General features: G+C 42.1%; 2 long non-coding RNA genes and 1 pseudogene across 2 annotated transcripts; all 3 read left to right on the top strand.

Moving 5' to 3' along the window:
* The first annotated feature begins 404 nt into the window (after positions 1 to 404).
* On the top strand, positions 405 to 2478 carry LOC141041699 (uncharacterized). The gene is made up of 3 exons (XR_012202832.1): positions 405 to 989; positions 1206 to 1299; positions 1546 to 2478. It is a non-coding gene; the product is annotated as an uncharacterized lncRNA (long non-coding RNA).
* Positions 2479 to 5000: 2522 nt separating this feature from the next.
* On the top strand, positions 5001 to 5118 carry LOC120975025 (5S ribosomal RNA; annotated as a pseudogene).
* A 58-nt stretch (positions 5119 to 5176) lies between these two features.
* On the top strand, positions 5177 to 6854 carry LOC141041700 (uncharacterized). The gene is made up of 2 exons (XR_012202833.1): positions 5177 to 6081; positions 6454 to 6854. It is a non-coding gene; the product is annotated as an uncharacterized lncRNA (long non-coding RNA).
* Positions 6855 to 9969: the final 3115 nt, after the last annotated feature.

Here is a 9969-nt window from a genome sequence, read left to right as displayed (position 1 = left end):
AAATTAAATTCATGAGACTCATCACCAAAGCTAACACCAACAGTTTGTTTCTTATAATCTATCTTAACATTAACTGTATTTAAGAAAGGTCTACCAAAGATAATGGGATAAAAGTCATCTTGTGGGAAACCAAGAACAAGAAAACTGGTAGAGTATTTTATTTTTTCACACAAGACTTCAACATCTCTAACAATCCCAAATGGTGATATGGTGTCTCTATTAGCAAGTTTCTCTACTCCTAATGGACGAGTTGGTGAATAGTCTCCACGGTTTATTTTCGTTGATTTTTTCGTCTCCCCTTCCACCTCGGTTCACGGGGAACCCTCTGCCGAAAAAAACGTACGACAAAAAAACCCTACGAGCGAGCGATGCCTCCATCTCTCGCTCAGCCGCCACCGCCCCCCGCCTCCCTTGCGACCGCTCTCTTTCCCTCTCATCGCGATTCGGTGCCGCCCCCATCTCTCGCTCCGCCGCCCCCGCCCCCCGCCTTCCCCTACCTCTCGCTCAGCCACCTCCACCACCCCCACCCTTCTCCCCAATGCCGGATCCTCTTGCAGATCGTCAAGGTTAGGCGGCGGAGCTCCACGTCCGTGACGCGCGCGTGCTTGTCAAGGAAGCTGCTCCGGGATCTGCGGTTGCGCGGCTGTGGCGGAAGGGGCTCGAGGCGGCCGCCGTCGCCGCGGAAGACCAATCCCCCACCTTGTCCAGAATCGCTTCCTCCGCCATGTTCCACCGAGGAAGGTAAGAGCCCTGCACACGATCCCGACGACATCAGGGTCCTCACATCGCCTCCACCTCCTCGGCGCCCTCACGTCGCCGTCCTTCCTCCACCCCGATCTCCTCCGAGCCCTGCCGCCTCCGAGCTCAGGACCCTAGCCGACGCCGACCTCTCCTCGGCGTCCCCACGCCGCCATCCTCTCCTCCACGATCTCCTAGGAGCCCTGCCGCTGCTATCACGTCCGACCTCACAACCCACCGACCTTTCTCAGGTTTGGACCATTCCTTCGCCATTTTTTCAGATCTGCGCTCAAATTATTCTATTGGCTGAACACCAAGTCCGGAGGAGGAGAACGCCTGTGTCAGGTTTCAGCTATCTCCCGAGATCAGTAGCATATATGATCTGGTTCTGAACTCACAGGGAACACCCGTATGATCTGGTTCTGAACTCACAGGAAACACCCTAAATTTGTTACTTTGTAATGCAGTGAAAATACATGCATTCGGCGTTCAGGATTAAACAGGAAAGAACCTGAACCCCAAGGTGGCACTCAGTTTTCTGTGTTTCAGTCGCAGTGCAAGGTCAGCATCCTCTTTTGTTTGGCGGTACTAATCAGTAACATCTTAATGCGCATTCTATTGTTTTTTAAAGATAATATGGATGCAGCTCAATTCCAATCTGACACTTGTTAAGATTTTCACACGTTAATTTATGCCAAGATAGCATACATGAAGTTAATGTATGCTCAAGTTAATGTGAATGAGAGTGGCTGAATGCACCATCAATGGATGTGAATTTCTCACTGTTACTGGTTTTTATTTGTTCAGTTGCAGGCACTCTACATGGACGAGAATTTATCACTATCACTGGTTTTGTTTCTTCAGTAAAAAGCATTGTCTACTACCTATCGAGTTGAAACTGATGATGTTGTTTCTGTAGTTATTAGCCCTTTAAATAGCAATGCGTGTGTTGCATCTGATGTGCATGAGTTCAACCTAGCGAGCTCCTGGGAGAAGAAAAACAGAGCCACAACAGCCCTGACGAAGATCTCCATCCGTGGTCCGAGGACCAACCATGACGTCGAGCTGCTACAACTTGGAGTCAGGAGTCGTGTTCGCACCCCGGCGTGTCCCAGTATGTGCTTTGGAAGACATGCGTCAATCTCAGAAGACCCTGATGCGTCCACATTATTTGCTTCAGAAATAGATAGCAGCTCTCCGATGTAGTAAGGAGAAAGCAAGAATGACAGAGCATCCTCGTGTCAAACTGAACACACCCTGGCACTTCTCCATTATTTAATTCAGAAACAGGGAGAAACAACTGCTATCTCTGAATATATTTAAGGTTGTTTCTCTTATCTCTATTCTGATGTACATGCATCTTCCCTTGCTATCGTCCATACATATATGTGCTAGAACCCATGCCTTTTTTGTCCTGTAAATGTGCTACAGATATGTGCAACAAAGTAGTCTTCATGTGAGAGGAAGCAAAGAAGGTATGAGGCTATGCAATAATGCTCCATGTTAGTTGGAAGTCCAATCTCGGCTTGAGTACCGCTCTTTAAGCAAAATTACTAGCAACATATCTTATCCTATATGGTTCTTGCTTAAATAACTTTAGAAGCACAACTATCAGTATGTGCACTTAATAAAATGCAATTCCGAGTGCAGATGCTGAAAATATTTTGGAAATTATACATTATTCAATCTCCCAGTTTGTGATTTGCTTTTTGTTTATGAAAAGGTGTGACGAAATCTTTTGTTTATGTTTTCCAGAAATGTACAAACGAGTGGCATGTGTCATCTATAGCATGTCCCCTTTGTGTGAAATGTACATGCAACTCTTGACAGCTACTAACATGAAGTTGCACTCAGGCTCTCGCATGGACTAAAGAGTTATTGTCGGTATGTACCACTGTTTAATTTTTACAGTCCATAGGTTTATTTATATGGCCAGTATTGATCTCAAGGACAACATACTGTAATTTCCTCTATTACTTGTCAATATTGCTGTAACTACAGTCACTCGCATTCAAAATTTTATTTAGAGGAACTACAACATGTATTTTACTGACCTGGACATTGAACTAAGGAATACAAAAGGTTCAAGGCATATGCGGATAATTGAAGTTTTATATTTGTGGACAAGGGAGACCTGCCTAAATTAGAAGGTAGAGTAGGAATCAGTGGGTTCCTGCTGGCAGTGGTTGCAAGCACATAGGGATAGGAAATGAAGATGAGATCAAATCTCCTCATTCCATCTCATCTCGGTTCCTGGTGAATGGGGTTCGGGTTGAGTTGTTCGTTTGATCGACCACAATTTTTGGGTGCTTATGAAATATGCAACGCATGTACTACGAAGCGAGATATTTAATTTGATTTTCTTGGGTAAACCATACTCTTGACATTCCAAAATCTCTACTATTAAAGGTGTAATTTGATTGTTTAACTTCATACTTTGACCATAAATCTCTGAAAAATATTTAATTGATGGTTAAAAGTCATAATCATAAGAAAGTGAGTTTGTGGTTGTTGAATGAAATATTTTTTCCTATGTATGGTTGCCTGCACCTGCACCTGTTCGATCTCCTCTGTTTCAGATCCTACCTCAGGCCGAGTTATTTAGTGCCAAATTCGTCAACAATTAGTACTGAATTATTAGCAGTTAGTACTGATCTATTGAGTGTTGAATACACCATTCTTAAGCTTGTGTAAACCTATTGCAAAACTTGCTTATTTATTGTCGATTCCATCCTCTTTTGAAACAAAGATTCCGAATGTTCAAAATTTATGTCATATATGTTGTATTCTTGGTCCATTTGTTTTACAAAATATTAAAAAATGGTCGCCGGCCACATCGGCGTAAGAAGAGCAGGCAACTCACGAGATTCGTCCAAGAGGGGAAGAGAGAGGGATACGTCTGTCCGCGCAGGTGCTACTGGGTTAATCTTATGTCCAAACTGCTCTTCTTACCTGACGAGAAAACTAAGATGTGCAGCTGCATGGTGTTTATCTTATGTGCAAACTGTTTTCAGTTAGCTTCTAAGAATATGGTATAATACATTAGAAAATATTATATTGTGCATGCATCCAACTCGGAAGGACTCATGAATTCCGCTGAAAAAACACTCGTTCTAAATAACCTTCCCATGGAACTGTTTGATCTGTATGCAATGTGTCGTCTCTGATTCTACAGCAATTGAATTTGTGCTGGGATCGCACAAATGGCCTGCTGCTCGGTGTTCAGTGTGTTGTTTGATGAGTACTTGGGGTGCTTGTAGGCCCAGGCACCCAGCGGAGCAAGTGCTGGGTCCCGGGTGCCCTACTAAATCATGTTTTCTTAGCTCTACTGATTAGCGTCGGTGAACTAAGATTAATCTGGATGTGTGCAAGTAAGGTATGCATTTTTTAGCAAGAGGAATTGTAGTTATTAAATCATTTTGTAGCATCTGAACGGGAAAATGTTCTTGTCATCCGAGGAAGATAACATTCTTTCTCAAAAGTGCAGGGTTTCCTTTGTTTCTGCTTGGTCACTAAACTGCACGCCAATGTGGCCTTTGTATACTCAATTGAAGAATGGATGTTTCCCGTTTACTGTACATCATGCTACGACTACAAGGCAACTCAAATTTAGTTTCAGTTTTCTTCAGTGCGGATCAGTAAGCTGTTTATCTTACTTTCACTTTTAAATTGTTTGCTCTATCACTACACGCATGTGTTCCTATCTACGTCATTTCTCTTAATTCTAAGATGTTATGAATAGGTTATGAGAGTGGATTTCTACTCTCAGGTGTACTACACCCGAGTTTGCAAACAATTGGGAAAACGCAATCAAACAAAGTTGAAAAACTCTGAAAATTTGAGACATCAGACTTTATCAAATATTCGAGCTTCTTGAGAAATTTCAGCCAAAAATAACATCTGAGGAGTTCTCGCCAAAAAAACAAAATCAATGTTCAAAGTTTTGTGCACTGTTTGAGCAGTGATTTTGTTTTTTATGGTGAGAGCTCCTCGGATGTTATTTTTTGCTCAAATTTTGCAAGAAGCTCAAACAATTGAGGTGATACGATATTTACCTCAAGGTTGATCAATCAGTGAACCGAGGGACTTATTATTCGGTGAGGCCAGCGGGGTATTCCATTTCCTGCGTTTTCCTCTTCAGTATGTTGACTCCAATCTCCAGAGTCTTGGATGCTTCTTTCTTAGTCCATTTAAATGGGTAATTGTTTTTACCAGTCGGTACACATTTTTCTTTCAATATGCACTCTCATAATAATATTTTTTTTTGTTCTTCAAATTGACTAAAGCACCGGATCCCATCAGAACTCCGAAGTTAAGCGTGCTTGGGCGAGAGTAGTACTAGGATGGGTGACCTCCTGCGAAGTCCTCGTGTTGCATTCCCTTTTTACTCCGCCTATGCTGTCTCAGCATAGCCGGTCCCAAGCCCGGGTAAAGGAGGAGGGTTGTGATAGGCTTGGCGAGCCAACGTAAAAACTCAGCCACTCTTATGGAGATGAAGCAACCCTTGGCGGTTCGACCCGCAATGTTGTATGGCGCTGAGTGTTAGCCGACTAAAAGGCGACATGTTCAACAGTTAGGTGTGGCGGAGATGCGTATGTTGAGATGGATGTGTGGCCACACGAGGAAGGATCGAGTCCGGAATGATGATATAAGAGATAGAGTTGGGGTAGCACCAATTGAAGAGAAGCTTGTCCAACATCGTCTGAGATGGTTTGGGCATATTCAGCGCAGGCCTTCAGAAGCTCCCGTGCATAGCGGACGGCTAAAGCGTGCAGAGAATGTCAAGAGAGGGCGGGGTAGACCGAATTTGACATGGGAGGAGTCCGTTAAGAGAGCCGAAGGATTGGAGTATCACCAAAGAGCTAGCTATGGACAGGAGTGCGTGGAAACTTGCTATCCATGTGCCAGAGCTATGAGTTGGTTGCGAGATCTTATGGGTTTCACCTCTAGCCTACCCCAACTTGTTTGGGGTTGGGACTAAAGGCTTTGTTGTTGTTGTTGTACTTCAAATTGATTTGTTGATGGTACAAGGGAATCATTGAAAAAAAATGTCTTCTCATCAAGGATTGGACTGTGTTCTCATTATAGAACATAATTTATTATGTGAGGCATTTGCCATTGCAACATCTTGCCTAGGGTATATTTTCCCCACTAAACTGAACTGCCTCGCAAACAAATTGTATGTAATACCCCCCTTCTCCATAAATAAATAACATCTGCTTGGGCAGTAGGTCATGCTTGGCAGAATTGCCTCCTTGCGGTCTTTAGCACTTCTGCAGGAATTGAGCGCCAGTGTGGTCGGGCCACATAGAACACCAACAAGCGACAACAACACACCACTCCGTAAGTTATTTTGCCTCATGTATCGCTAAATTTGAAAGCGCGGACCTGCGTGTCTATATAATTATATATACTTGTCCATATAATTATATATACTTGTCCTCGTGGGAAGTCAAGTTGCTATTCTTCATAGCATTAAGCACAATGAATTTTACAGGAATATTGATAGAGGGATTCTATAAATTTATTTATGACTTTATGATTATGTTTTACTATAGTTTATGGTTCAATTTGTACCTTGCAAACTGGCAAGTAAAATATCACTTATTTAAGAAACAGAGTGCTGTTAAAATGTGGCTGCTAACCTTTTAAATGTTTTAGATGATTCAACGATATATGAGTATACCTCCATGTCTACTTGATCCTTCTATACAGAATATGCAGCTAGAGTTTGGGCAATGATCAAAACATGGCTTGGTTTATATGATGTTCATCCTACGGATTGGGGAGGCATGGTTTCCGTTAAGGAGTGGTGGCGCAGCAACACTTTCGGGAGGTCGCAATCTCGAAGGCCGCTTGTTTTCCTTATTCTTATCTCTTGGGAAATTTGGAATGAGCGAAATGCTCGGGTGTTCTTCAACAATGTGACTCCAGTCGTTGTGCTTGTGACACACATCAAAGCGGAGGCATCATCGGGTTGCCTTGCCGGGCGAAATATTTGTGTAATATAATGCCGCAAGAGTGATTCTTAAAATCTTTGTCTTATTCAATGAAAATGACAAGCCTTTTGACTTGTTTCAAACAAAATATAGACCCGAATGGAGTGAAATGTTTAATATGTGCATACCATTTCTGGATTGAGAGATCTATTTACCGATGGTTGGTTTTTAAAGATGTCTTATGAAGTTGTGAAATTCTACGAGAAAAGGCTTGTGAGTGGAATTAATGAGTATGGTGCTTGTGAAGTTTCCTCCATAGCTCTTTTGCAATCAATCATTCGTCTATTATTATGGGTAAATGGTTGTCCAAATCTGAAATACACCACATATTTTAGGTTGCATATATCTGTGTATTACAATCTATTTCTTTCATATTTTTCAGTTGTTCCATTGTATGCGTGCACATTGGAAGGCAGAAAGTAATGTTGGCTGGTCGCCAGAGAAGTAAAAAGGCTAACATCTTGAGTTGTATGGAGCATGGTTGTTTTCTTGAAGTTTCTGATGGACTGTATACCATTGACAGAGAGGAATTGATTGCGCTCATTCCATGAGAACAGGAGGGACATTTCCGCGCGGCCTTTCCCGCTCCCCCACCCTCCGCCACTGCATGCTCCGGTGCATCTTCCCCGGCCGTCCTTCGCCGCCATGGATGACTCCCTGCTGTCCCCCGTCACTGTCGAGGTCGCGCACGCTCCTTTCCCTTGGGCGGATCTCGTCCCCGGCCATGTTGGCCCCGCCGTCGCCCAAGGTAACGCCGCGCCTGCCCGCAAGCGGCAGGGCAACGTGGTCGTGCAGGGCGGGAATCCGGCAGCCCCCGCCGCGAAGGCTCGCGCTCCGGGCGCCAACGCTGCTGCGCGATCTTGGCCGGCGGCGGAGAAGGTCGCCAAGGCCGCCGGCGGCAAGAGGAAGAGGATTCCGGCTACAAAGAAGCCGCCTCCTTCATTTGCTCACTCCGCCCCGGAAAGAGGTGCCCCGGTGATGCCGCTATTAGAAACTATCCAGACGTTGGCAACATTGTTTGATAGCTGGCTGGGATGGACAACAACATCTCATCGTGCAACATGGTAAGTAACGTATTTTGCCTATCGTTATCATGGTTTATTGTTGTTTCTAATAGCTCCACGTGTAGATTTATCTTCCCTATGCATCCATTGGCCGATACATCTTGTACGTCATCGACAAAGAGGCACGTCGTCTATATATTATGGACCCTATTCAAACATCACTATCGTCAGAGGATAAAAATTTGAGGCATGCACTGAAATTAAAAAGTTTTGCAAGGGATTTCAAAGAAGCACTCGAAATAAAGCTGCCTGGTTGGAATTCTGATATATCTAAATGGCAACGTTTATTTCCGTTTGGTATTCCAACGAGTATAGACGGGTAATGAATTCATAATAAAAACATTTATTTTTGTTATCACTATATTCTTTATATTATTAATTTAAAAAATTGCAGGAATGTGTCTGGCTATTTTGTTTTTCATTTTATGCTCTGGTGGAACGGTAAAGAATTGGCCAAGCCGGTTTGCGTGGTGAGTATTGTCTGTTGCATGTTCTAAGACTTTCGGCGTGAAATTTTCATACTAACTACATATATTGTTTGTGCAAGATGGGTATGAGTTGGAGAATCAGTTTTTATTATACTTGCTAAAACATCGTGGGAATGAAGCTAAAGGGAACTTTCCTGATATTGTGAAAGAATTTCTTAAACACATCATCTAGATATTGACAGTTTTGTAATAGATGTTAAGGTCGAACATCGCTCAGTTTGTTACATGGACATGTCGTTATTTTTTCTTTTTGTTATCATTTTACATTGCAAAAATAGAGGAAGTAATTAAATAATTGTGTTTGTGTTATATTGTTTGTACGTGTTATATTTAACATGTAACTCGTGCAAACTATTTCAAGAGCCCGTGGCAACGCACGGGTATTCTCTAAAAGTTGGCTGTATTATAAACCATGCTCTAAGAAGTTGTCATGTCATCTACAGCCAACCTCTTAGCCGACATGTACAATAGTAAGTTTTAGACATGTACTATACCCGTGATATTTAGCATGTATTATCTTTATGTGACTTCAACAAACTATTTCAGAAGCACGTGGCAACGCACGGGCACTCTACTAGTAATAGTAACTTCTATGTCTTCTAACTCTGTAAGTGCTATGTCTTTCATAATTTTGGATATATAAAGTGTAAGGAATAACACTCACACTAGCACCCATGTCACATAAACCATGATAACAGTGATCTCCTATTTTAACTGAGATGACATGCATGCCAACAATAGGTCTATGTTTATCCTTTTTATCAGGTTTGGCAATTCTAGCAGCTTCCTCACAGAAGTAAATAACATGCCCATCTATATCTTCTTCTAGGAGATCTTTAACCATAGCAATACTAGGTTCAACTTTAATTTGTTCATCAGGTTTAGGTGTTCTAATGTAGCTTTTGTTAACCACAGTTGAAACTCTAGCATGTTCCTTTGTCCTTACAGGGAAAGGTGGTTTCTCAATATAAGCAGAAGGAACAACTGGATCAACATTATAAAGTATAGTTTCTTCTTTAATTGGTATCGGTTCTTTAATTTCTTCTTTAATAGGTGGGTGATATTTGAAGCACTTCTCTTTAGGGAGTTCAACATGAGTAGCAAATGATTCACAAAAGGAGGCTACTATCTCATAGTCAAGTCCATATTTAGTGCTAAACTTTTGAAAAGCATCGGTATCCATAAAAGATTTAACACAATCATATTTAATTTTAATACCTGACTCTTTACCTTCGTCGAGTTATCAATCTTCAGAGTTGCATTTAATTCTTTCTAAAAGATCCCACCTGAATTCAATAGTCTTCTTCATAAAAGAACCAGCACAAGAAGTATCAAGCATGGTTTGATCATTGCGAGAAAGTCGAGCATAAAAATTCTGGATAATAATTTCTCTTGAGACCTCATGATTGGGGCATGAATATAACATTGACTTAAGCCTCCCCCAATCTAGAGCGATACTTTCTCCTTCACGAGGCCAAAAATTATATATATAATTCCGATCACGATGAACTAGACGCATAGGATAAATTTTTTGGTGGAACTCCAATTTCAAACGATTCCAATTCCATGATCCAATATCATCGCATAGCCTATACCATGCCAATGCTTTTCCATTCAAAGATAAAGGGAAAACCTTTGTCATAACTCGATCCCTGGGTAAACCTGCAAGCTCAAACAATC

Source organism: Aegilops tauschii, chromosome 2 (genome assembly GCF_002575655.3).
Source record: "Aegilops tauschii subsp. strangulata cultivar AL8/78 chromosome 2, Aet v6.0, whole genome shotgun sequence".
NCBI lineage: Eukaryota > Viridiplantae > Streptophyta > Magnoliopsida > Poales > Poaceae > Aegilops > Aegilops tauschii.
The sequence above is the reverse complement of the archived record's forward strand: the minus strand, read 5'-3'. Positions and strand labels throughout refer to the sequence as shown.